The sequence below is a fragment of the Dasypus novemcinctus genome, chromosome 9 (assembly GCF_030445035.2).
Source record: "Dasypus novemcinctus isolate mDasNov1 chromosome 9, mDasNov1.1.hap2, whole genome shotgun sequence".
Classification (NCBI taxonomy): domain Eukaryota; kingdom Metazoa; phylum Chordata; class Mammalia; order Cingulata; family Dasypodidae; genus Dasypus; species Dasypus novemcinctus.
The window spans coordinates 25687383-25709827 of NC_080681.1; the positions used below are offsets into that span (position 1 = coordinate 25687383).

General features: G+C 38.5%; 1 long non-coding RNA gene across 1 annotated transcript in view; it reads left to right on the forward strand.

The window, feature by feature from the left end:
- Nucleotides 1-22445, forward strand: part of LOC139439652 (uncharacterized) — a 143939-nt gene that overhangs the window by 11532 nt on the left and 109962 nt on the right. The gene's annotated exons all lie outside the window — the stretch shown is intronic.

Below are 22445 nucleotides of genomic sequence, written 5' to 3' on the forward strand. Positions count from 1 at the left end.
TGAGATTGATTTCCTTAATACGTAATACTGCTTACACATCAATAAGGAGAATATGGAAAATGTGGCAAGGATGAGAAGAGATAATTCATGGTAGAAATAATTTAGATCAATAAACATAAAACATTTCAACTTCACTAGTAATCATATAAATGTAAATCATCAAGAGATACTATTCTTGCCTATGAAATTAGTAATAAGCAAGACAGGTAATAATTCTGACAAGAATTGATTTTCTCATATACTGTTTAAATAGCATAATAGTTTAGAAATAGACTTTAACAATGCTTAGCAAGGAACTTAGAACTGAGTCCTTATCCTTTAATACAGTGATTTTAGTTCTGGAAATCTCCCCTATGGAATGAGAGATTCATAGAAAGGTTTTTGCACAGAGATGTTTATTATAGACTTGTTTATGACAGCAGAAGAACAAAACAAAACAAAATACACAAAAACTGGAAACAAGTATCATTAATGAGTTAAAAAAATGGCAATGATCTAATAAGTAATGGTTCTTGCATAGGGTGGAATTATTGGCTATCATATTTTAAAAGTAGCCATTATTGACCATGTTTCAAAATAACTTTTAATAACATTAAGATATATACATGTATGCATCATATTTCATCAAATATATGTATGTGCTTATTATACAAAGCATTATTAAAGATGTTGCTGGGAGATGGAAGTTGATGTGGCTCAACCAGGTGGGCACCTGCCTACCACATGGAGGGGGTCCTGGGTTTGTGTCCCAGTGTCTCCCAAAAGAAGACGAGCAGACGCCACCCTGCCGCAATGCTGCCCCCTCTGCAACGTGCCCCCACTACAGTGAGCAGATGCCACGAGCCAGGGGATGCCACAGCCTGCACTCACCTCTCATGTGTGAGGTCCCAGGCTGAGTTACTGGTGCTTCCTGGAGAAAGTGAGCAAACAACGAGCAGACAAAAGAGAGAACCCTCTGTGTGTGTGTGTGTGTGTGTGTGTATAAAGAAAAAGAAAATGAATAAATAAATCTTAAAAAAAATAGATGTTCAGGGACAAATTTTAGTAAACCTGGGAATATATGTACATATATTTATATATCATCAATTGTATAAATAATTGCATCATAATAAAATAACCACTATTTAAGAAACATCTACACACACACCCACATACACATGCACACACACTAGAAAAAGACTGGAAGAAAAGAAATGAAAATCCTAACAGTAGTTATAGCTGGCTGGTAGGAAAGAAAGGGTTATAAGAAACTCTTACTTTAGCATTAAAAATTCTGCTACAGTTGTATCATGTTGGCTATTTACACGGTATTTTTGCCTTTGAGCCTCATAGCAATTCTATGAGTTAGTTCAGGCAAGAATTGTTTCCCTTTTTTATAGATAATATGCTGAGGCTCAGAAGGATGTTTTGGTTTAGTCAAGGTCACAGGCCTAATGAGGAGCAGCACTGAAATTCTAACAGGGGCCATGTGATGCCATATCTGGAGCTACTTTCACTACATTGTCAACTGTGTCCGATCACGTGGCTATAGAGAGGCCAGGAAATCATGGGAACCTATAGCTGAAACTTCTGAAAGTCTCACAGGCATGACTAAGAAATAGGAAATGAGATTCTAGGTAGTAGTTACATGCAGATGGAAGTGTTCTGCAGACCAAAAGGAAGTTAGTTATTATTCGAAACTTCTTAGTGCACTGGCTAAAATAGCACGGTCTTTTTCATGAGGCATTCCTGAGACCTTTGAAGGGAAGTAAGAAGGTGTTATCTTGGACTACACACAGGGAAACACACTCATAAATAAGGAAAAATACTCTTCAGGCTCACACTCTGAAACGGTGGGAGACAATGGCGCAAATCTCACAATTCCTGACTTCCTGTGTCACGTGTTGGCTTCATATTCCAAGCACACTGTACAGGGTGAGTTTTGCAGGGACTCAGGAATTGTTTGCCCGTGAGTAATCAGATGCACTGCTCACTGAGAGGCCCAGGCTGTCTACTTTAACTTATTTCTTTTCATATTCCATTTTATAGTTCCAAATAAGAGCTTGAGCATTCTTAACCGAGTTTTGGAATTAGAAAAATGAGGATTGGCGTAACTTCATCCTTACCAGGAAGCCATGGCATGTAACCTTTACGCCTCTTGCATTTGAAAAACTGCTGTGGTCGGTACAGGAGATCTTTGTGGGGTCAGCATCTCCTAAGTACCAATAATTTTTATCCCTCAATATCAGTTTTTATTTTATGTCATCAGTAAATGCTCATTTATGTACCTTACTCTTTCTAGCTAACGAATTATCTCCTTATTTCAAGCTCTAAAAAAAGTTTTCCCTCAATTTTCCAGGTTTAACCAAAGTGTTTTCCTTCTGGGATTTCTAAATATTTTTCTAAATTCGCCAAATCTCTTTGCATAGATAGGCCTAACGTCCCTTATTCTTAAAATGTAAAATACTATTTTAATTTATTTTATGCTTGATTATACCTCTGTACTATGGCATCATGAAAAGCATTCTGTACAAAGATGACACGTGTAAATATTAATAGCTTATTGGAAAATACTATGACTCATGTCTATATAGAATACTACCTAATATAAACATTTGGTGAACATTATATACATTACAAAAAGGGAATGCTTTATTTAGTTCCACTACCTCTCCTATTAACCTTAGAATCATAGCCTGAGAAGTTCCAGAAATAGGTGTGTTCCTCTCTGATTAGAACTTGGCTGGCTTCTGAATCTCATTCCTTGTTATTTAACTTTCTTCATTTGGACTCTTAAAAGATGAAAATGGTGTATTGCCTGGGTTAGACTACTGTATATAGCAATATGCTGGATGATTAAAGGGTAAAAATAATATATACCATTGCCTGCAAAATAACACCAGTTTTGGTGTATGCCTAGACAATGTAAGCCCATGACCTTAGGCATGTTGGACAGTTCTGTTTCCTTAATAGGTTTATAATATACTTAAGGCAATAAACAAAACATATGCATCTAAAATTAAACAACCAAAAATGCAAAAACAAATAGCAATTTAATTGAGAAAATATAAAGCATTCAAAATATGTACTGGATAAGAGCTTGGTTTAGATTGGGAAGAAATCACTATATTGTGGAATCATCAAGAAAGTCTTCATGGAAAGTTTGCAAGAACAGCAGTGCAAAATAGTGGATTATAGCATCAGCTTTGGATTCAGACAGGCCTGGGCTTGAAATCTGGCTTTGTGATCTTGAATAAGTTATTTCAGTTCTCTGAGTCTTATACTAGACTGGATTGATAAAATTTACTTTGTAGATGTGTTGGAAGAATAATGTATGCCAAGCCTGCAGCTTAATCCCTGACACATAGTATATGCTGAATACATACATATATGAAGCTTGAATGATAGGTAGCGTTTCCTTGGTGAGTAGGGAGGGAGGGAGCAGGAGCGATGGGGAAAAGTAAAGACAGAAGAACTTTTTGGTGGATTAAAGGCATAAACAAGGGTGAGGAGTCTTAAATAGGCAAGTATATTTTAGGAGGATGTGAGAGGACCACGAAGAAGAATTTTGGTGACCATTTGTTGTGTACAGAGGCAATTTGCTTCAGAACACAAGTCACTCGAGCTTAGCAGGTGACTTAGTATCTGAAATGTGTCTTCTGGCAAAGTAAACATCCTATATTTATTTGGTTTCTTCCTTCCTATCATTGTGGAGTGTCTTACACGTTATACAGCTCCTTTTATAACACACCTGTGAAATGGGAAGAGCTGTGGGTAAAAACGTGCTTGGCATGGCCCGAGTGCTCACAGCGGGTGAGTGTGATGCGGAGGTTCCAGATTTCCTTCTCCCCAGAGTCTTGCAGTAAGAGTTCATGTGACCTATGGCCTTGTTTCTCATTAGGCATCTGTTGTGGAAGGAAAGAGAAAGGAAGAGAACTGAGCATGATCAAGGCTCAAGCAAAGTCTTCTGCAAATGAGTCATGCAAACAGTTTAGCTTATATATATGGAATCTGATTCTATAATTATGAAAACATTTATATGTAATTTCCACAATAGCATGGTGTCAGTGGGTGTTTCCTTGTATTTTGAAAAAAAGACAAAGAAAAAGGAGCTCATTTTTCTTCAAATGTTATTTTTTCTTTTTAAAAAATTTTTATATTTAAAAAAATTTTATTTTTAGAGAAGCTTTAGATTCCATAAATTATGCATTGAAAATATAGGGGGATTCCCATATATACCACCTCCTCCCTCTCCCCACTTTTGCCCAATAACATCTTTTATTAGTGTGGTACATCTTTTACAATTGACAAACACATATTGAAGCATTGTTACTAACCATGGTCAAGAGTTTACATTTTAACTTACACTTTACACTGCACATTTTTATAGGTTTGGACAAAATTTATAATGGCCTGTATCTATCATTCCAAGATCATGCAGAATTCCAATGCCCTAAAAAACCCTATGTTCCATCTATTCTATTATTCCTTTCCACTCCTCTCGGGACTTATGGTAACCACTAAGTTTCAATTTTTGAAGAATAAAGCTCATAGTTACATGCATTAATATTGAGGGTTTGTCATATTGATCTGTTTTCTTTTATTAGTCAATGACTGTGTTCTCAAGTGACTCTTGCCCTTCTAATTGAGAACATAGCAGGACTTCTCAGGATGCGAGTTTAATATTTTCTTGTTTATTGTGTGGGTCTCTACCCACTGAGATAACACACTACGACAAGATGGGCACTTTCTTATTCAACAGAAGCGTGCCCCAGGTGCATCCTATCCAGCCTGATGCCCTGCACCAGTAACCCTCCCCTGCCATATTTGACAAAAATATTCCTGCCATTGTAGTTATAACCACAGACATACAAATCCCCAGAGTTCACCTGTTCCTTCTTCTAGGCCTCCCCCAGTTCCATGGATAGTCCAACCCAACCCTGCCACCTTATTCCTCTTCACATTCCAGCACCATCAAACCCCCTCACATCCCTGCATCAACATCACCTCTATCCACTGCCTAACCACCCACCTCCACCTGTTGTAGGTCTTGCTCATATTGAGTATCAGCTTACCACATTTTACTCCCAGACAAAAAGTCTCCTGATAACCTCTATCTTCCAGACTCTAGCTCTGTGAGTCTGCTCAATTTGCTTAAGTCATATCAGTGAGGTCATGTAATATTTGTCCTTCAGTGACTGGCTTAATTCACTCTATATAAAGTCTTCAAGGTTGATCCATGTTGTCTTGTGTGTTATTACTGCAGTCCTTCTTACAGATGAGTAATATTCCATTGTATGTATATACTACAATATGCTTATCCATTCATTGATCTGTTGATGGACACCTGGGTTACTTCCAACTTTCGGCAATAGTGAATAATGATGCTATGTATATTGGTATGCATATGTCTGTTCTTGTCCCTGCCTTCAACTCTTCTGGGTATATATCTAGCAGTGGTATTGCTGGATCATATGACAGTGCTGTAGTTAACTTCCGGAGGAACTGCCAAAAGGTCGTCCACAATGGCTGCATCATTCTATGTTCCCACAAGCAGTGGATGAGGGTTCCCTTTTGTCACATCCTCTTCAACACCTGTAGTTCTCTGTTTTTTAAAATAGCCTCCAGTCTAATAGGTGTAAGATGATATTGCATTGTAGTTTTGATTTGCATTTCCCTAATAGCTAGTGATGCTTAACATCTTTTCATGTGCTTTTTAGCCATTTGTATTTTTTCTTTGGAAAAGTGTCTATTAAATCTGCAGCCAATTTTTAAAAAGGTGCTGTTTGCCTTTTTTATTTTTGAGATATAGGATTTCTTTATTAGGTCCCTATTGGATAAAAAGTTACCAAATATTTTCTCCCATTGAGTAGGGTGCCTTTTCACTTTTTTGACAAACTCCTTTGAATCACAAATGCTTTTAATTTTGAGGAGATCCTATTTATCTATTTTTATTTCATTGTTCACACTTTGGGAATAAAATTTACGAAGCCATTTCCTACTACAAGATCTTGTAGATGCTTCCCTACATTATCTTCTAAGAGCTTTATGGTCTTGTTTCTGATATATGGATCTTTGATTCATTTTGAGTTAATTTTTGTATAGGGTATGAGATGTTAATCCTCTCTCATTCTTTTGGCTATGCATATCCAGTTCTCCAAGCACCATTTGTTGAAGAGGCTATTCTGTATTACTTGAGTGGGCTAAGTGGCCTTGTTGAATATCAGTTGACCATATATATATATATATGGTTGTGTTTGATTCCATTGGCCCATTGTCTACCCTTGTGCCAATACCATTCAGTTGTGACCACTGTAGCTTTGTAGTATGCCTCAAAGTCACATAGTATGATTCATCTAGTTTCATTTTTCTTTTTCAATAGGTTTTTGGTTATTTGGGGCCCCTTGTTCTTACAAATAAATTTCAAAATTAGCTTTTCCAATCCAGTAAAAAAAATGTTTTTGCAATTTTTATTGGAATTGCATTAAATCTGTAAATCAATTTGGGTAGAAGAGACATCTTAGAGATGTTTAGTCTTCTGGTCCATGAATATGGAATATTCTTCCATTTCTTTAGGTCCTCTTTGATTTCCTTCAATAATGTTGTATAATTTTATGTGTACAAGTCCTTTACATCTTTAGTTAAGTTTATTCCTAGATATTTGATTCTTTTTGTTGCAATTGTAAATGCAATTTTTTCTTGATTTCCTCCTCAGATTGCTCATTATCTGTGTACAGAAATGCTACTAATTTTTGCATGTTGATCTTATATCCTGCCACTTTACTGAACTTGATTACTTGATTGAACTTGATTTACTGAACTTGAACATCTCTAGAAGCTTTGTTGTAGATTTTTCATGGCTTTCTACATATAGGATCATGTCATCTGCAAATAGTGACATTTTTACTTCTTCTTTTCCAATTTGGATGCCTTTTATATCTTTTTCTTGCCTAAGTGCTAAAACAAGTACTTCTAACACAGTAAGAGCAGTGATAGTGGCATTGTTTTCCTTTTCCAAATCTTAGAGGGAAAGCCTTTAGCATTTCACCATTGAACATAAGGTTAGTTGTGAATTTTTCATAGATATTCTTTATAATGTTGAGAAAGTTGCCTTCTATTCCTATCTTTTGAAATATTTTTATCAAGACAAAATGCTGTATTTTGTCAAATGCTTTTTCTGAATCAATAGAGATGATCATGTGATTTTTTTCTGTTGATCTGTTAATGCAGTGTCTTATATTGACTGATTTTCTTATGTTGAACCATCCTTGCATACGAGGGATGAAACCCACTTGGTCATGCAGTATAATTCATTTTCTATGTTGTTGGATATGATTAGCAAGTATTTTGTTAAGAATTTTAGCATCCAGATTCAAGAAAGATTGCTGTGCACTTTTCTCTTCTTGTGGCACCTTTATGTGGCTTTGGTATTAGGGTGATGTTAGGGTCATAGAGTGAGCTAGGCAATGTTTCTTCTACTTCTATTTTGTGTAAGAGTTTAAACAGGATTGGTGTTACTTCTTTATAGAATGATCTGTAGAATTCACCTGTGAGGCCATGTGAGCTTGGACTTTATTTAGTTAAAATACAGCTAATTTCTGTGAGATTCTTGGTGATAGCCCCTCCCTTATTTTTTATTTTATATGTTGGCATCTTTTTTTCCCGTTTCTCTAGCTAAGGGTTTGTCAATTTTACTGAACTTCTCAAAGAACCAGATTTGGTTTTGTTAAAATTTTCCAGTGTTATTTTTTATTCTGGTTGACATACAATTTTTTCAAAGTATCCTCTTATGATACTCTTTATTTCTTTGGAATCAGTGGTGATAGCCCCTTCCTTAGTTTTTATTTTATGTATTTGCATCTTTTTTTTCTTTGTTCTTCTAGCTAAGGGTTTGTCAATTTCATTAAACTTCTCAAAGAACCAGATTTTCATTTTGTTAATTTTTTCTATTGTTTTTATTCTCAATTTCATTTAGTTCTTCTCTAACCTTTGTTATTTTCTTTTTTCTGTTTGCTTTGGGGTTAGTTTATTGTTCTTTTTATAGTTCCTCCAGGTATGCAGTTAGGTCTTCGATTTTAGTTCTTTCTTTTTATTTATTTATTTATTTATTTTTTTTCCTAGTCAAATTTAATTAATTTATTTTTTATTGACTTTGTAATAATATTACATTAAAAATATATATGTGAGGTCCCATTCAACCCCACCCCCCCCCTCCCCCCCCCCAACAACACTCGTTCCCATCATCATGACACATCTATTGGATTTGGTAAGTACATCTTTGGGCACCTCTGCACCTCATAGACAATGGTTCACATCATGGCCCATACTCTCCTCCATTCCATCCAGTGGGTCCTGTGAGGATTTACAATGTCCGGTGATTACCTCTGAAGCACCATCCAGGGCAGCTCCATGTCCCAAAGACGCCTCCACCTCTCATCTCTTCCTGCCTTTCCCCATACCCATCGTCCACCATGTCCACTTTTCCCAATCCAATGCCACCTCTTCTATGTGGACATTGGATTGGTTGTGTCCATTGCACCTCTATGTCAAGAGGAGGCTCAGATTCCACATGGATGCTGGATGCAATCCTCCCATTTTCAGTTGTAATCACTCTAGGCTCCATGGTGTGGTGGTTGTCCTTCTTCAACTCCATCTTAGCTGAATGTGGTAAGTCCAATAGATCAGATTGTAGGTGCTGGAGTCTGTTGAGGCTCAGGACCTGGCTATCATATTGTCAGTCCAGAGATTCAAATCCCCTAAATATATCTTAAACCCCAACATTAACTGCACCTCCAGCACATTAGCATGAAAGTCTTATGAAGGGAGATCCCATCTGAGTCCAGATTCATCACACATAAACACCATTTCCAAAGAGGGGCCATCTGCCCTGGTAGTTAACCCCATCAGCCATGACCATAACTCCCATGGGTCTCTTTAGCCCTCAAAGGAACCAATATCTGGGGGTTGTATCTGCTTTATCTGTCTCTCTGACTCTGCTCAGTTGTGCATGAGGGCAATCCTTCTGCCAGCCTCCAGACTCTTTTTTAGAAACTCGTAGCCATATAAACTCATTTCTCCTTTCCCTTTCCCCCTTACTTTAGGTCAAACAGCATTTTAAAGTCATGTTATTTTATGTAGACATGGATATTCTGCTGATCCGCATTGAACCTTCCGTATAAGGTCATTTTCCAGTTGCATCATCAGTTGGTAGTTGATAGTGGTCCCTCGTTGCCAGGGAGGCTCATCCCCGGGTGTCATGTTCCACGCTGGGGGGAAGGCATTGCATCTACATGCTGAGTTTGGCTTCGAGACTGGCCACATTTGAGTAACATGAAGGCTGACAGGAGGAAATTCCCAGGCACAATGTTGCTCTAGGCCTTGTTCTTATTTTAGGTTTATCAGCTCACAAGCATAGTCATTAGCATCAGGGGCTCACTGTTGAACCCTCACTCCCTCCCGGTCCCCGCCACTGTACCTGGGAGACTGTCGCTGCTCCCCTAGGGACCATGACAGAGCACCACTGGCCAGGAACCCAGTACCCCCCCTGCTGTGTTTTTTAATTGTTGCCACTATGAGTATATCCAAACATTACCATGCACCCTGGACATATGTTCTGTACAGCTCCCTGTCAGCCATATATCACCTGTCATTGGTATCCCATACCAGTATCCCTCCATTGCCATTGTTGAAACACTCTGTGATCCAGAACTCCCCGAAATTTGAAGCCCAATATAATGTCATGGTCCCTTACTAGGGAATGGCATATAGCGATGGGTAAAGGATAGATAAAGAACTTGGATAAAGTTAGATAAAGAACTTAGATAAAGAATGTTGACTTGAAAAAATTCCACATCCTATCTTTTTCTTTTTTTTTTTTTTTTCCCCCCCCTAATTATTCAGCTTTTCTTCACAGGAGTCCTAGACCACAGCAATGTATATATATAATATACAGCACTCCCACACATCCACCAGAAAACCTTTTCCCTTCCACAGCGATACTCTTACGCCCTATTCATATCATATTTACTTAAAGTGATGTACAGAGTCTGAGACATTAGCTTTCTAACAAGGTGACATCTGTGCTTACATTATGGTGCATACTTTAGGATACACAGTTCTTTACATTTTTAGTTATCCTATGTTTTACATTATGGTTTACATTATCAGTCTGTCATCTCCTATATGTTATGGTGTAATATTACATGTTTTATATCCATCCTTGTGTACTCTCAAGAAACTCCTCTCTTACCCCCCATTTACTTTGGTTCCACACATTTAACGTCCATTTTCCCTTCCACCTTGGTGCCCACAGTGACAGCCAACCTCCGTTTCCTGAGGAGCCACTTCCAGAGATAGATGGAATAGTGTTCAGGGCCTAACTTGCTCAACTGCCCCAATGCCCTGGGAGCCACCCTTTCTCTCGAGGGATACAGTTCCCTCTATTTGATGGCATTAGTCCTCCCCAGGATGTGGGTCCACCCCCACTCTCACTACTTGGGTTTCTACCCCATGGTGTCACCCACTCTGGCAGAATGAGCATTTAGACATCCCCCAGGAGCCCGTCCTGCATCAGACCCTCCCCTCCGAGCATTCTAAACAGGTAACCCTCTTTATTATATTTTGATATGATTTTCTCAGCATTTTACTCTCCACCACCTCCTGACCCTCTCCTGTGTTCGTATGCTACCCCTCCCTCCCCCCACTTTTGGGCAACGTTACCCATCAGTCCCTCCCCAGCCACCCTCAAACCCGTAAAGCCCCAACCAAAGGCAACCCCTTGCCCCCCTTTTATCTCTTCTTTGTGTTCATACTTACCACCATCTTGTCTTAAATTCCACCCCTGCAGACATCGGCTCATATCCTTCCTCCACCCTCCGATTTCCTGTAAGCCTATCGTTCAGTCTCTTGCTATCTAGGGCAGCTTGTTTATTTCATATCATTGAGGTCATGTAGTATTTGTCCTTCAATGTCTGGGTTGCTTCACTCAACATAAGGTTCTCAAGATTCATCCATGTTATCACATGTGTTTGTAGTGTGTTTGTTCTTACAGCCGAGTAGTATTCCATTGTGTGTATATACCACATTTTATTGATCCACTCATCTGTTGATGGGCATTTGGGTTGATTCCAACTTTTGGCAATAGTGAACAATGCTGCTATGAACATTGGTGTACATATATTGGTTTGTGTCCTTGTTTTCAGTTCTGCTGGGTATATACCCAGCAGTGGTATTGCTGGGTCATATGGCAAATCTATGGCTAGTTTTTTGAGAAACCGCCATACTGTCCTCCAGAATGGTTGGATCCTTCTGCATTCCCACCAGCAGTGGATGAGTGTTCCCCTTCCTTCACATCCTCTCCAGCACTTGTATTCTTCTGTTTTTTTCATAGCTGCCAATCTTATGGGTGTAAGATGGTATCTCATTGTAGTTTTGATTTGCATTTCCCTGATAGCTAGAGATTTGGAACATTTTTTCATGTGCTTTCTTGCCATTTGTATTTCTTCTTCGGAGAAGTGTCTGTTTAAGTCTTTTTCCCATTTTTTAAATGGGTTGTTTATCTTTTTATTTTCAAGATATAGGAGTTCTTTATATATGCAAGTTATAAGTTTCTTATCAGATATATGATTGCCAAATATTTTCTCCCACTGTGTGGGCTCTCTTTTTACTTTCTTGACAAACTCCTTTGAGGTGCAGAAGGCTTTAATTTTGAGGAAGTCCCATTTATCTATTAGTTCTTTTGCTGCTCGTGCTTTTGGTGAGATATTCATAAATCCATTTCCTATTACAAGGTCCTGTAGATGTTTCCCTACACTGCTTTCTAAGGTTTTTATGGTCTTGGCTCTTATATTTAGGTCTTTGATCCATCTTGAGTTGATCTTTGTATAAGGTGTGAGATGGTAATCCTCTTTCATTCTTCTACATATGGCTATCCAGTTCTCCAGACACCATTTGTTGAATAGGCCACTCTCTCCCAGTTGAGAGGGTTTGGTGGCTTTATCGAATATTATGTGGTTGTATATGTGAGGTTCTATATCAGAGCTTTCAATTCGATTCCATTGGTCTATGTGTCTCTCCTTATGCCAATACCATGCTGTTTTCACCACCGTAGCTTTATAGTATGTTTTGAAGTCAGGTAGTGTGATTCCTCCAATTTCGTTTTTCTTTTTCAGTATGTCTTTGGCTATTCGGGGTCTCTTTCCTTTCCAAATAAATTTCATAGTTAGTTTTTCTAGTTCCTTAAAGAAGGCTGCGTTGATTTTTATTGGGATTGCATTGAATGTGTAGATCAGTTTTGGTAGGATAGACATCTTAATAATGTTCAGTCTTCCTATCCATGAACAAGGAATAGTCTTCCATTTATTTAGGTCTTCTTTGATTTCCTTGAACAATCTTGTATAGTTCTCGGTGTATAAGTTCTTTACCTCTTTAGTTAAATTTATTCCTAAGTATTTGATTTTTTTATTTACTATTGTGAATGGTATTTGTTTCTTGATTTCCTCCTGATCTTGCTCATTATTGGTGTACAGAAATGCTACTGATTTTTGCGCATTGATCTTATAACCTGCGACTTTACTAAACTCATTTATGAGTTCTAGAATCTTCGTTGTAGATCTCTCAGGGTTTTCTATGTATAGGATCATGTCATCTGCAAATAATGAAATTTTGACTTCTTCCTTTCCAATTTGAATGCTTTTATTTCTGGTTCTTGCCTCAGTGCTCGAGCAAGTACTTCTAAGACAATGTTAAATAGGAGCGGAGACAGTGGGCATCCTTGTCTTGTTCCTGAGTTTAGAGGGAAGGAGTCTAGGATTTCTCCATTGTAAACAATATTGGCTTTAGGTTTTTCATATATACTCTTTATCATGTTCAAAAAATTCCCTTGTATCCCAATCTTTTGGAGTGTTTTTATCAAGAAAGGGTGCTGTATTTTGTCAAATGCTTTTTCTGCATCAATAGATATAATCATGTGATTTTTTCCCTTCAATCTGTTTAAATGGTGTATTACGTTGATTGATTTTCTTATGTTGAACCATCCTTGCATACCTGGGATGAGTCCCACTTGGTCGTGGTGTATAATACGTTTAATGTGTTGTTGAATACGATTAGCAAGTATTTTGTTAAGTATTTTTGCGTCTAGGTTCATTAGAGAAATTGGTCTGTAATTTTCCTTTCTTGTGATGTCTTTGTTTGGCTTTGGTACTAGGGTAATGTTGGCATCATAGAAGGAGTTGGGTAATGTTCTTTCTGTTTCGATGTTTTGGAATAGTTTCAGCAGGATTGGTGTCAGTTCTTTCCGGAATGTTTTGTAGAATTCACCTGTGAAGCCATCTGGCCCTGGGCTCTTCTTAATTGGGAGATTTTTAATAACTGATTCTATCTCTCTGCTTGTGATTGGTTTGTTAAGATCACCAATTTCTTCTTTTGTCAATATGGGCTGCTTATGTGTTTCTAGGAATTTGTCCATTTCCTCTAGATTGTCATTTTTGTTGGAATATAGTTTTTCAAAATATCCTCTTATGATAGTCTTTATTTCTGTGGGGTCAGTGGTGATATCGCCTTTCTCATTTCTTATTTAGTGTATTTGCATCTTCTCTCTTTTTTTCTTTGTTAGTGTTGCTAAAGGTTTGTCAATTTTGTTAATCTTCTCAAAAAACCAGCTCTTGGTCTTGTTTATCTGTTCAAGTGCTTTCTTATTTTCTATTTCATTTAGTTCTGCTCTTATCTTTGTTATTTCCTTCCTTCTTCTTCCTGTTGGGTTACTTTGTTGTTGTTTTTCTAATTCCTTCAAATGTGCAGTTAGTTCTTCAATTTTTGCTCTTTCTTCTTTTTTGATATATGAATTTATGGCTATAAACTTCCCTCTCAGTACTGCTTTTGCTGCATCCCATAAATTTTGGTATGTTGTGTTATCATTATCATTTGTTTCAAGGTAGTCATTGATTTCTTTTGAGATTTCCTCTTTGACCCACTGTTTTTCTAAGAGTGTGCTGTTTAATTTCCAAATCGTGGTGTGAAATCTGGGCTTCTGTCCCTTGCAAATCTCCAGCTTGACTCCACTGTGGTCAGAGATAATGTTTTGTATGATTTCAATCTTTCTGAATTCGTTCAGCCTTTCTTTGTGGCCTAGCATATGATCTATCTTGGAGAATGATCCATGTGCGCTTGAGAAAAATGTATATCCTGCTGTGTTTGGGTGTAGCGATCTATATATGTCTATTAGATCGAGCTCCTCTAATATACTATTCAGATGTTTTGTTTCTTTGGTGATTCTCTTTTGAGATGTTCTGTCCAGAGTTGATAGTGGTGTATTAAAATCCCCCACTATAATTGTAGATGTATCTATTCTTTCACTTAGTTTTTCCAGCGTTTGCCTGACGTATTTAGAGGCACCCTTGTTAGGGGCATAGATATTTATGATTGTTCGATCTTCTTGACAGATTTTCCCTTTCACTAAAATGTAGTATCCTTCTTTGTCTCTCACAATTGTTTCACATTTAAAGTCTATTTTGTCTGATATTAATATAGCTACTCCTGCCTTTTTTTGGTTATTGTTAGCTTGTATGATTGTTTTCCAGCCATTCACTTTCAATCTCCATGCGTCTCTGGGTCTAAGATGTGTCTCTTGTAGACAGCATATGGATGGGTCATATTTCCTTATCCAATGTCCCAGTCTGAATCTTTTGATAGGTGAGTTTAATCCGTTGACATTCAGTGTTATTACTATCAAGGAATTATTTGTGTTAGCCATATTTTGATTGGATTTGTGTTTGTCATATTTTGTTTGTATATTTTTTTTTGTCTTTTTTGTTGTTGTTGTTGGTCTTATACTCTCCTCCAACTTTGCCTTTCCTGTTTTTTCCTTTCTTCCTGCAGAACTCCCTTTAGAATTTCTTGAAGGGGAGGTTTCTTGTTGGTATACTCTTTCAGTTTCTGTTTGTCTGCGAATATTTTGAACTCTCCATCATGTTTGAATGCTAGTTTAGCTGGATAGAGTATTCTTGGTTGGAAATTTTTTTCCTTTAGTACCTTGACTATATCATACCACTGTCTTCTTGCCTCCATGGTTTCAGAAGAGAAATCAGCATTTAATCTAATTGAGCTTCCCTTGTATGTGATGGTTTTCTTTTCTCTTGCTGCTTTTAGGATTTTCTCTTTGTCTTGAGCCTTGGATAATTTGACAAGTATATGTCTTGGGGTGGGCCTGTTGGGGTTTATGACTTGTGGAGTGCGCTGTGCTTCTTGGATATGTACATCTGTCTCTTTCAGTAGATTTGGGAAGTTTTCAGCCATTATTTCCTGCAACACTCCTTCTGACCCCTTTCCCTTCTCTTCACCTTCTGGAATGCCTATAATACGTATGTTTGAGCGTTTTGCATTGTCATTCAGGTCCCTAAATCCTAATTGGATTTTTTCTATCTTCTTATTGACCCCTTCTACTATATGTTTGATTTCTGATGTACTGTCTTCCACATCACTAATTCTCTGCTCTGTCTCTTCTAGTCTGCTGATATTTGCTGCAAGTGTATTTTTGATTTCTTGAACTGTGGTGTTCATTCCCATCATATTTGTTATGTTTTTGCGTATGTCTGCAATTTCCCCTCCAAGTGATGTCTTCATGTTGTTAACCTCTTTCATTACTGCATCAAATTTGTCAGTGATAAATGTTCTGAGGTCTTTCATTGCTTGTGCCAAGTTTTGCTCCCATTCGTGATTATTGGTTTGTTGATTGGATTCAGCCATGTTTTCCTGATTATTGGTTTGGTTTGTAGATTTTTGTTGCTTTCTGGTCATCTCTTTATTTTGACGAATTTAATCAGTTCCTTAGCTTCTTTGTCTGCTCTTGGAGGTTAATTAGTTGTTATTTTTGCCTAGGTGTTATATCTTCTCTTTGTCACTTTTTTCTTCTTATTCTAGTTACTTGTTGTTGGTTAAGTTCACTTTAGAGGAAAGTATTAGTGTTGGGGAAAGGCAATTGTGTAAGCAAGGGAAAAGTGTAAAGTAGTATTGGTGATGTATGTTAACAAAGCAAGAATATGAGATCTGGGAGGATGGAGGTTAGATTCATGTAGATTGTATAGAGTTATAGTTGTAGGTAGAGTACCTTTTATGAAGTAGATGACTGAATATGGGAGGAATATGGTATGAACTACAAAGCTATTGTTTTCATGAGAGAGGGAAAAAGAAAAGAAAGGTAATAGTTTCAAGAGTGGATAACAGACAGAAAACAGAACAAAGGTATTAGAAATTAAGAGTTAGACACTTTGTGGATCAAAGAACGGGAGGTGGGGTGTGGAATATAGGAGAGACAGTAGATGATAGTGGATATCAAATGCAGGGGAAGGGGGATAGTGTAGGTAGCCTAAATCAGTTCACACAGAAATGAGGCAGTGGAGGATGGGAAAACCCAGCAAATGTGAGGTGTTCCCTGTAGCACCTATTGTATACTTGAATTAAAATAAAATAAGTGGAAGATGAGGGACAAGAGGGAAAGAGAAAACCGAAAAAAAAACCTAATTATAATAAAGAAAAAAAGAAAGACAAGAAGAAAGGAAGAAAGAAAAAGAGGATGGGCAAACGGTGGGGAACGGATAGGGGGAAGAGAGATACAGGTATACACGTGTCACAATTGCAACACTATCTAAAACAACAACTTCCCCCCGCTTTGCCCTAAAACCCCCCGTCTGTCTGCCCAAATGGGTCTGCAAGCACCTCCCTTCCCACAAACCCCCAATAGGCCGCCCAGGGCCCACGAACTCCCCAGTACTGCAGATGCTCCAAAAAAAAAAAAAAAAAAAAAAAAAATAAAATAAATTAAAAAAAAACAAAAACAAAGAACAGAAACCCCTCCGCAGGCCCGGCTCCGCCCGCCGCTGCCCGCCGCGGAGGCCTGGACCAGCTCTGCCCGGCTCCTCACGCCGCCGCGGCCTGGCCTGGCTCCGCCCGGCTCCGCTCGCTACAGCGGCCCAGCCGGCTCCCGCGTCCACCTCCCGCCACCGCGGCCTGGACCGGACCCGCCCGGCTCCGTACGCTGCCGCGGCCTGACCCGGTTCCGCCTGGCTCCGCTCGCTACAGCGGCCCGGCCCGGCTCCGGCGTCCGCCTCTCGCCGCCGCGTCCTGGACCGGCCCCGCCCGGCTCCGTACGGCGCTGCGGCCCGGCCCGGCTACGCCCGGCTCCGCTCGCTACAGCGGCCTAGGCCCGGCTCCGGCGTCCGCCGCCCGCCGCCACGGCCTGAACCGGCCCCGCCCGGCTCCGCACGCCGCCGCGGCCCGGCTCGGCCCGGCTCGGCCCCGCCCGGCCCCGCTCGCCACCGGCGCAGCCCGGCCCGGCTCCGGCGTCCGCCGCTGCGGCCCTGCCTGGCTCAGCTCCACCGAGCAGGGCTAGATGCCTCATCTCCACCTACCCAAGGAGCGAATCCTCTACAGGTAGCTGGGATCTCCGTGTATATTTCACAGACGGATCCTCTCTGTTACCTTCCCTCCAAATCGATGTCCAGACGCCTCCGGACCAGCAAAAATCCCGAAACAATCCGGTCCCAAAGAGTCTCCAACGCCGCCCAGCCGATTCCCTGCAGAAGACCCTAACAGGGATGTTCACTCAGCCGCCATCTTGCCCCCTCTTCCTCTTTCTTTTTAATATAAGCATTTATGGCTATAAGTTTCTCTCTCATCACTGCTTTTGCTGCATCCCATAGGTTTTGATATGTCATGCTCTCATTTTCATTCATTTCAGGGTAGTTACTGATGTCTTCTGAAATTTCCTACTTGACCCACTGATTATCTAATAGTGTGTTGTTTAATTTCCATATCTTTGCACCTATTCTCTTTCTCTGCCCCTTATTCAATTTCAGCGTCTTTTCTGTTGTGATCTGAGAATGAAGCAGGACATTTCAATCTTTCTGAATTCATTGAGAATTGTTCTATGGCCTAGAATGTGGTCTATCCTGGAGAATGATCCATGTGTCCTCGAGAAGAATATATATTCTGTTGTATTTGGGTGCAATGTTCTGTATATGTTTATTAGGTCTAATTCTCTAATGTATTATTCAAGGTGTGTTTTTTTTTTTAAATACCTCTGTCAAGATGTTCTGTCTCATGGTGATGATGATGTATTAAAGTTCCCCAGTGTAATTGTAGAGGCATCTATTTCTCCACTTAGTTTTTCCAATATTTTTCTCATGTATTTTGGGGCACCCTGGTTAGGTACATAAATGTTTATGATTTTTCTTTCTTCTTGATAGATTACCCTTTATTAATATATAGTGTCCTTCTTTGTCTCTTACAATAGTTTTGTATTTAAAGTCTATTTTGTCCATCATTAGTATAGCCACTCCTGCTTTTTTTTGTTTGTTTATTGTCTGCATATAAATTGCTTTCCAACCTTTCACTTGCAACCTCCATGTGTCCCTGGGTTTATAGGAACACATATAGATGGGTCATATTCCCTTATCTATTTTGCCAATTTTCTGCCAATTGTGTCTTTTGATTGCAGAGCATAATTCATTACCATTCAATGCTATTACTATTATGGCAGTACTTATAATAGACAATTTTTCTTTTAGTTTTGTATTTTTCATATTTAGTTTTTATTTCTCTTTTTATCTTTTTAGTTATCTTAGTAGTACTTTTCCTTTCTACACTATTCTCCAGCCCTTTTTCTCCTATTTTTTCCTTTCAACCTTGTAGCACTTCCTTTAGTATTTCTTGAAGGGCAACTTTCTTGCTGACAAACTCTCTTAATTTCTGTTTATCGGTGAATATTTTGAACTCTCCTTCATTTTTGAATGCCAGCTTTGATGGATACAGAATTCTTCGCTGGCAGTTTTTTCTTTTAACACCTTAACTATGTCACTCCACTGCCTTCTTGCCTCCATGGGTTTAGATGAAAAATCAGTGCTTAATCTTATCAATCTTCCCTTTCATGTAATGGATATCTTTTCTTTTGCTGCATTTAGTCTTATCTCTCCCCCTCTCCAGTATCTTAATTAATTTATTTTCATTTTATCTTCAAAGAAGCTTTAGGTTACAGAAAAGTCATGTGGAGAATATAGAGAAAGTCTTATCTCTTTGATAAACATATGTCTTGGGGTAGGCCTTTTAGAATTTATACTGTTTAGAGTGAGCTGCACTTCCTGGACATGTACATCCATGTCCCTTAAAATAGTTGGTAAATTTTCAGCCATTATTTACTTCAACCCTCCTTCTGCCCCTGTTCCCTTTTCTCCCTCTTGGATGCCTATATTTGTGTGTTTCATGTTGTTATTAAATTCCCTGCATCTCTGCTTAATTTTTTCTTTTTATCTGTCTGTTCTATTGTCTGCCTGATTTCAGATGTGTTATCTTTGACATACTTACTCTTTCCTCTGCCTGTTCAAATCTGCTGTTATGTCCCTCTAGAACATTTTTATTTCTTGCATTGTGTCATTCATCACCATCAGATCTGTTATCTTTTTATGTATGCTTACAATTTCTTCTGTTCCCCCAGTTTATTCTTAATATCCTTCATCTTTCCTTCACTTCATTAAGTTGATTCATGATATTTTTTGGATGTCTTTGATTAGTTGTTCCATGTTCTGCATCTCCTCCTCTCTTTTAGTTTGTTCATTACACTGGCCCATGTTTTCCTGTTTCTTAGTATGGCTTGTAATTTTTTGCTAATATCTAGGCATCTGTTTATCTTGATGGGCTACTTCAGATGGTAGCTTGTCTTTCTACTCTAGAGTTTTATTTTGTTTGTTTTGTGTTAAGTTTCCCCTTTGAAACTTAGTTCCACTTATATTATATCCTTGTACTAGTCCACATTTCTGGATTTCATTTGGCCTCTTTGTCTCTCTGTCCCTCTTCCTCCTGGAAGATGTGCAGCACTCTCCTGGTCTGCACATCCCCAAAGCAGCTCCCTCAAGTAGCTTTTTGTCTTTCCTCCATATTTTTGTGAGTGAACTGAGCCCTGCTTAGCTACACCAACACCATATTCCCAAAAATCTCTCTAATATTTTTATGGCATGTTTCAGTTTACACTACAGCTTGTCTTTGGGCCATTAATAGCTGTTTCTTTTTTTCCTTTGATAAATGACTAGGTTAGCAGAGATGGAAAATACTTTATGAAAATATGAAAATACTTTATGAAACCTTGAAGAGTATTTGTATTCACTAAAGTCATAAACCTAATGTAAAATTTATCTAACTGGACTCTCCTTGTAGTTTTTGAGAGAACTATGGAAAACATTGACTAAAGGAAATATTCTCATGCTGATTACAGAATTGAAGAATCTGAACTTGAAGAATGATATGGGATCTTCTAATTGTTGCTTTATTTTTTACAGCAGAGAGCTGAAGCCAAGAGAACTTAAATGATTCTTCACTTCAGCTTCTTAATGGAAATCACCTGTGGAGATTTAAAAACCACTTCTACCTTGAGTCTCTAATACAATTGCTTTGGGGGTTAGTTAGGGCATCTGGAGTTTAAAAATCACCCAAGAAGATTCTTCTACATAGCCCAAGTATGAAAAACTGCAGTGTTAAGTGATATACACAACTCAATGTCTTTCAAGAGATATGCCAATGCAGTTACCCAGATACATCAGTAGGAACAAATACTGCAAATCTGAAGTGATTTTGTCAAGCTGTCAAATTTCTTTCTGGATATTTCTTTGCTCCTCTTTCCATTTGCATTCCTTTCACAACCCATGGCTCTTGGATTCTACTGTACCTAAACTATTAAAACAAGTTATCAGGAAAGGAGTCAATAAATGCATCATTCTGAGGTGCAGGGAACCAATCAGGGAACAATATCTCTCCTAAATGTATTGGTATTTTATTTAGAAACAAAAGACTATAAGAAAAAAGTTTCCTGATTGCCTTGAAACTCTCCCTTCTGCAGTTTACTTACTGTCTGAGGAAAGATAAGCCAGTTTGTCTCCCTCAAGTAGGCAGCAGGCTCATGAGCCAGGGCTTCAGGAAGGCGGTTAGCTGAAAACATGTGGTTATGCAAGCTTATCAGGCAGTTAGCATCTGAGAAGAGAAAGACTGCCACTCCAATTGCAAAGACCAGGATTCTTTCTTTCTATGTGATTTGGGTGTTCCCTCTCTACTTCTGACCTCTCTGTAATTATGTGAAATGACGGGAAAGTCCATTTCCTGGAGCTCAACTGAAGTATGTCTGTTGTGCCTGGCCAAAGTGTGTCTCTTTATGGGATGTGAAATTCTGGGAATTCTGCTAGCCCTGTAACTGTAACTTTCCCTAAGAAATTTGCATTATTCTTCCACTGTGTGAAGTTTGTAGTGTTTGTCTTTACCGTTGCCTGTCCCTGTCTTTTCATAAAGGTTGCATTTGAGTAATAATGCAATTATTAAAGCTATTTAAAATACGTATTTCTTTCATGGAGCCCCAGAATATAAGACACCCAGGCACTAATTGTTCATTGATTGGAATTCCTACTGTCACTCTATTATAGATATTTTTCCTTTGGAAAATAATACACTGATTCTTTTTATAGTAGGGTTATATTTATTTGTGGAAATTACTGGAAATATGCTTTTATTACGTTATCATTAGTAAGGCATGGAAAAAGAAGAGAAGAGGGATATGGAGAAGCCAAGAAATGAATAATCAATACTTAACTCTGTTTTTAACAAACTTTATGTCTGACTTTCAATTCTGGTTATGATTGATTAGCTGGCATCAAATTTCCATTCTACCACATATATATGTACATTCTGAAAAAATATATCTAAAAGAACTATTTTCAGGCAATGTACAGCAACCAATGGAAGATTATGATTCTTGACGTAACTATGAGGTGCACTTTGCACTCATCCTGGATTTCTCCCTAGTGCAATTTTTGAATCATCGCATAGGGAAACAGAGCCCAAGCAGAAAGAAGCAGCTGTTTTATAGACAGAGGAAAGAGATTGACATTTAGACTTTCCAATGTGACTGTGGTTTGAGGAGGTAGACAGGAGAGAGCTGCAAAGAAGGGCCCCAAATTTACACAAAAATTATCTTTCATGTTTGGATGACTCATAAGAGGTGTTTTCACAGAATGAGCTAGAGGAGATCTATCAGAGCACAGATGCAGGAAGGCTGAGAGCTAAGCAGAAATCTCTGAGATTGCACAGTTGTGGGAAAACATTGAGTTTTGGATTTAGATAGTGAATAACTTGGGCTTCTTGTTGAAATATCACACCTGAAGTAAGGACCGTCTCCTTTGAGTAAGATCTAGGCTCTAGGAGTAAGGGCAGAATTAGATAGACTCATCTTAACAAAGTCTAAAACCAAGATGTGACAGGATTGGTGTGATGCTCCAGTAATTTAATTGTCTGCCAGATAAAAACTTAACACTCTTTACAAAAAGATAACATAATTCAGAGCATGTTTGGTGTATCATTTATAATATCCAGTATAAACTAAAAATTACTAGATATGCAAAAAAGCAAGAAAAGTGACTGGTAATCAAGAGATAGTCAAT